The sequence below is a fragment of the Plectropomus leopardus genome, chromosome 1 (assembly GCF_008729295.1).
Source record: "Plectropomus leopardus isolate mb chromosome 1, YSFRI_Pleo_2.0, whole genome shotgun sequence".
Taxonomy (NCBI): domain Eukaryota; kingdom Metazoa; phylum Chordata; class Actinopteri; order Perciformes; family Serranidae; genus Plectropomus; species Plectropomus leopardus.
This window is the reverse complement of record NC_056463.1, coordinates 33,919,155-33,925,246: the sequence shown is the minus strand read 5'-3', so window position 1 is coordinate 33,925,246 and position 6,092 is coordinate 33,919,155. Positions and strand designations below refer to the sequence as shown.

At 41.0% G+C, this 6,092-nt stretch overlaps 1 protein-coding gene across 1 annotated transcript in view; it reads left to right on the top strand.

The window, feature by feature from the left end:
- Positions 1-6,092, top strand: part of cep89 (centrosomal protein 89) — an 81,056-nt gene that overhangs the window by 62,495 nt on the left and 12,469 nt on the right. The window lies entirely within an intron of this gene.

The following is a 6,092-nucleotide window of genomic DNA, read 5'->3' as shown; positions in this document are numbered from 1 at the left end:
AGGAGGGGAGCGAGGAGGAGAGACAGAGAGAGAGAGAGAGAGAGAGAGAGAGAGAGAGAGAGAGAGGAGAGTGTGGAGCAGGAACGGTAGGATGCAGGCAGGCAGGAAAAGGGTGGAGGGTAGGGAGCGAATGTGTGAATGAAAGGAGGAGGAGAAAGACAGAGGAGGTTGTGTGTGTAGCAAGAGGGAGGGCAGAGACAGCCAGAAGCAGCAGTGAGGTGTGCATGGAGGCACAGTGGTCACATCAACAAAACAATTACTGACAAGAAACAGATAGAAATGTCTAGACAAAGAAAGGGGTGTCACCCTTTTTTCTTCTTTTTTTTTTTTTTTTTTTTTAAAGTTGTCTGTCTTTGCCTTATTCTGTTTTCCCTTAGAAGAATAAGTCAGACCAATTACCGTCTGATTTAGCTCATTATAAAGTGTTAACTCAGTTTGTCCACCAGACAGCACTTCCTCAAATGCCTTGCTCAGTACATACTTGGTCACAAAGCTTTAATAACTGAATTTAAAGCTGATATAAAAAATAATTTTGTATTAATATCAAATAGATATGTGTATGTGAGAGTGGTTGTTTGTAGCGACAAACCTGTGTTTGGATTCAAGTGAATATTGGGCTGACATTTACGAGGTCGCCAGAAACACCAAGCGATTGCTAATGGCACTGTGTGTCCGTCGGATGGGAAATTAGTAGCTGTTTGCAAATACATTCGACTACATGAGGCGATAATATGTCAGTATGTCATTTACACAAAACAAATAATGGATGGCATAATAGGCACCTCGACATCTCCTGGCTCAGACCCCCAGGCTGTTAGCGTGCTCATTTCTGCTGTAAAGTTGGCCATTTTAACGTGGGTGTCTGTGGGCATTGACTTGTTTTGAAGCCATCTAGTGGCCATAAGAGGAATGGCAGTTTTTGGTACTTCAGCGTTGCTCATGAGTATGCCTGCAGGTAAGTTTGCCAAGCCCACCACCGTCTCTTTCCCGGGAGCGTGTTTCAGGAGCATCCACCCCAGAAGCTTTTTTGGAGGCTTTTTAGGATACACTCCCATAACTTTTTCCATGTGAGTGTTTCGTAGCTGCTGCTCCGGCGCTATTCCTTCTTGCCCCCTTTTGATCAGGCTGGTTAAAGGAGCGCATCACTTTCAATACAGTAAAGTCGCCACCATACACCCCAACTCCAGTACGCCGTAAATTACAGAAAGCTTTCCCCTCTTGACCATAGGCACAATCTCTTTGAACTTGTTTTGCAAGGGCTTGAATGTAACATTCATTAGCTGTACCGCTTATAGGCTAGAGCCTATCCCAGCTGACTTTGGGCAAAGGGTGGGGTACACCCACATGTTGCCAGAGTATTGCAGGGCTGAGACATAGAGACAGACAACCATTCATGCTTACATTCACATTTATGGACAATTTCCAGTTAACGTGACCCAAATGTTTTTGGACTGTGGGAGGAAGCTGGAGAACCAAGAGAAAACCCACGCTGGGCGAACATGCAAACTCCGCAAAAAAGGGCCCCTCTGACAAAGATCTAATCCCCACCCCACCCCGGGTTCAAACCCTGGACCCTCATGCTGTGACGCGACAGTGCTAATCACTACACCAGTGTACCATCCTTGAATGTAACAGACATTCATTTATATGTAATTGTCCCACACTACAGCTTTAAGGGATCCTTATCAAAATTGTTCGCTTGCTTATTAACTAATAGTAACAGATTTATTATTATTTGATTTGTTAAATCTCTAAAATCATTTGTAACAGCCTTGACATGTAGAAGCAATCTGGCACACAGTGCCAAAACACAGTGCAACCAACAATAGGTCAACAATTCAACAAGGTAGAGTACACAAGATAACAGCACCACCTGATAACGCTGCAACAACATATCACAACACATGACTTTTGCTAAAGTAAGACATCAGCTCCCTGCTACTGTGTATCTATGTATTCTCCACAGTTTCTGTATTTGTTACGACGCAGTTTCCACTCTGTTGGCTGGGTTTAGGAGGATAGATGCTGACATCCCTTTGAACCACAGGACACAGCAGATCACACAGCTCTATTCTAAATTCTCTCTCCACACATAAGCAGTAACCTCCCTCAGGGCTGTCCAGTGCTACCAGTTCTCTAATCCCTACTGTGTTTCCTCATTTACATATGTTACATTGCTAGGGGTGGAACAAACACATCTGATTTTCAACAGGATTAGCATAAATAGTGCCTGGAGCATTTTATTTTAGAATTACAAAGAAAGGCCTACTGTTGTGACAAACAGCATAGGGCTGTGGCCAATATTAGGTTTGGGAAAATGCGTTGTGTTTTAAATATTGTTTTTGTTGTATTTATGTATATGTTGGAGAAGTAATGATTAATTGATTAATCGATTTATTTGTCAACTAATAAATTAATCACCAACTAAGAAACAAGAAAGATAATCATTATAATAATGATGGTGATGATAAGATAATTAAATAATTGTTTTAAGTATTTTTTTTTTTACTCAAAAAAAAAATAAAAAAATAAATAAATAAAAATAAATACATCCCAGATTTTCTAATTCCAGTTTCTTAAAAGTGGATATTTTCTGGGTTCTTAGTAAATTGAATATCTTTGGGCTTTGGACAAAACAAGACATTTTAGGACATATGACGCTTTGGAATACACCAATCAAAAACATTTTCTTACATTTTATAAAACAAACAACTAACTAATTAGTTGAAAAAATATCCGACAGATTAATCAGTCATGAAAATATTTTTTATTTGCAGTCTTATGCACACTGTGTATTCTTGTATATACATTGTATATTCTTAATTCTTTTGAGATTGTACTTGATGCCAGGATAGGATGAGAGAAAAATTGTAAATGAAGGCTACTTGTTAAATAATAACTCTAGGCCATTGCCGTGCAGCCAACCATTTGAGTAAAGACTGATTTTCAGGAAGAGATTATTTTAGGATATTCTGACTGCTACTGTACGATAGCCTTGAAAAACTCAACTGGCACTTTGTTTCTCCTGAAACAATCTACCACATCCCCTTTATTCCCCTGTTGGTATGTCTGTTTTTAGCTCGGTCTCTCTCTGGGCCTGCTGCCTGCTGCTATCAAATGAAAGCTAGCTAATCAGATTGTTAGAAGATCCTGTCCTGCTCTGCCCTGAGGGCATCGTAATGACAAATCTCACACACTGCCACACACATTGCTCACATTACTTGCACTGGCTTTGTGGAACTGCATTCACCACCACATTTACCAAACATGCAGCCTACCTTAAAAGTCATTAGGGTGCATGTGGGTGAAACTCTGACTGACCTCCGAATAATAGCAGCCAGTTTACCAACCACAGCAAAAATGTGAAACTATGAGTGTAGTTGTTGTTGAGTTTCTGTCCTACTTGTGGTTTTGAGAAACCAGTTTTTCCCTGTTCTCAGCTCGAGCATTAGGAGTTCAGCCAAGTAGCGATATACTCGGCAGAAGTCAAACTTCTCACCTCCACACAGAAGAAAATCTTTCTCTGCCTCATTCTCTCTTCTCTCTGATCCACTGCTTTGTATTCTGCCTGTGCCGTAGCAGCAGACGTGCTGATAGGCTGTGATTGCCATCTGCCTGCTGAGTTCTGCCTAGCCTCCAGAGAAGCAGCACTGCCTGAGACTTCCAGGAGCTCAGGGGGGGATTCAGCCTTCAGATCACTGTTTTTCCTCTAAAAGCAGTCCTGTCTTCCCCATAGCCAGCCACAAAAACATAGACAGATCTGCCAGATATGAGCAAAAAGTGATCTTGATAAAGGTAGCTGAAATCCCCAGTGTATTTGCATTTTGGCAAATAGTTCTGCTTTCTTTTACCCGATTGTATAATCCATCTGCTCTACATTTAGGATTTGTTGTAAGATTGAAAGAGTTGATAGATATCTGGCTGAAATTGAAAAGGCATTCCCTGATGGCAGTGGCCAGTGGCAGGACAATGCACCATACCATATTACAAAAACTGTTCAGGAATGGCCGAAGAACGTGTTGACGGCATTGACCTGGGCTCCAAATTCCCCAGATCCCAATCTGATCAAGCATTGGTGGGAAGTGCCGGTACCCCAGAGGCACCATTGTTCCATGTTGGGGCCTTCTGACTTGGTTCTGACCTGTCGAGGCATGGACACAGAACCTCTGGGGGGAGTCCTGTGGTGTCTGGCACCACAGCGTTTGGAGACAGATCCATTGAGTCCTGTGGGTTTTGAGGTGGGACACCAGCAAGTCCCACAGATGCTCTGTCAGATTGGGGTCTGAAGAATTTGGAGGCCAGGATGATGCCTTGAGCTTTTGTCATGTTCCTCGGGTCATTCCTGAACATGGTTTGCTGTGGGGTACTTGGTTTGCAGTGGAGCTTTGGTGGGTGGAGCAAGTCAGGTGGCATTCACATGAATGCCAGGACCCAAGGTTTCTCAGCAGAGCATTGCATTAAAACAATATGATCATCACTTCACCAACCAGTGGTTTTAATGTTTTAGCTGACTGGTGTATATCTTTAATAATTTCATGATTTTTTGTGATGTGAGTAAAATATTGTAAATTCTATTTATAATTGAAAATGGTATGTAGTGTTAAGGTTTAGAATATCTGAAGGAAATATTAATGCAGGGTAAACTTGTGCTTTAGAAATAAGTGTTAGATTTTCTTAAAGATTATTTTTTGGGGCGTTTAGCCTTTATTTGATAGAACAGTTTAAGCGTGAAAGGGAGAGAGAGAGGGGATGACATGCATTGCGGATGATCCCAGCCAACAGTCCTGTCTCAAAGAGGCTGTACCGGGTTGAGTTTTAGAGCCAGAGTTATGATACTGGTATCATAAAAAACTAAAAGACCAGCGTTAACAACCACGTCATGCTTCTCATGAAGGGGGCTAAATTTTGGTAAGGAAAAACAGCAAGGCCATTTCACAGGTGTCTCACCTCAAGATATGTGAATGAAAATGGATTCTACCCATGAGTCTGCCCTTTACAGACATGTCCACTTTATGCAAACCCCATGCAGCGTAGCCTTTTTTTCTGCTTGCAGTACAAATGTGTTAACTTTGCATATAGGATTTGAATATTTCTGCATATTGGGATCCATAAACAGTCAAAATTGGTACCACCTACAAACTGATTATACAGGTGCAGATAATCACATTGATGCCAGTGGGCAACCACATCATCAGAGCTGGCAAAGCATTATTTTGGAGTGTGGGAATCTCCACAGACATGTGGATGAAACTTAATTGAAGAAGTTAACTACAGCGCTGCTAAATGGCTGGAAACTGACTACAGACCAGAAAACATTGTGGAAGACTCAGGTCTAACTGACATCCTCAGGTTGGCGTTTTGTGACCAGTTATATACCATTTTGGTAAAAAAATAGTTTCACACATACAAAAACTGTATGAATAAGAGAAAGCAACTCCTGAAGAATGCAAATGCTGTCATTTGATTCCAAATCAAGTAAAACTGGAAAGAACTGCTTCACGTTGTCAATACGGTCTTCAAAACTGCTTTGAAATGCAAAATCTTGGAATTGTAAACATGCGATAAAAACTGTGATTAATTACAAGTAGCTATTGAAATCCAAAGATTAATCACGATTTTAAAAATTCATTGTTTGACAGCCCTAGTTTCAACTTGGTAAAACACTGATTATAATTTGGATCCATAGTATACTCAGTCTTCCTCCTTAAAAGTGTGTTGGAACTTATGGATGCTGCAGTCTTAAAGTCTCCTGTTTTCACATGCTGAAAAACAAGCAGTGTAAATTGCTGACATTCTTTTATGTTAATGGCGTACACACTTGGAACCCCATGCATAATTAATGCTAAAGCCAGTGAATGCAGATAAACACATTTTAGTATTTAATTATCCCCCTGGTTTACAGTCAGGTTTAGGAGTGGCTCTCTGCTGCATCCAGCAGAGTGGATCATGGTGGATTTTCTGCTCCTTTTATGTTACTTTTTCCTTGCTAGCTGTCATTAAAGATTGTAAGAAAGGCACATGTGCTGTATTTCTTGGTGAGGGTCATGTTGTGGCCAAGTGTTTTATAACTTGTACTTCCTTGCAATGACTTG